Raw genomic sequence first — 215 nt, forward strand, 5'->3', positions numbered from 1 at the left:
TGTATACGTACGCGGATAGAAATGCTCGAGCACCTCGCGCTCGCTCTCTCTCTCTCTCTTATCTTTTGTCAGTTTACTATATTTATTTTTGTATAATCATTCTTTTGTTTTACTTACTTTTTGTATTTGTCATTCTTCATTATTATGCATGTGTGAAAAAACACTAAAAAAAATACTTTTTTTTCTTAGAGGACAGACCTATAAAAAACAAATCA

This window comes from Atta cephalotes (genome assembly GCF_000143395.1).
Source record: "Atta cephalotes unplaced genomic scaffold scaffold00001, whole genome shotgun sequence".
Classification (NCBI taxonomy): domain Eukaryota; kingdom Metazoa; phylum Arthropoda; class Insecta; order Hymenoptera; family Formicidae; genus Atta; species Atta cephalotes.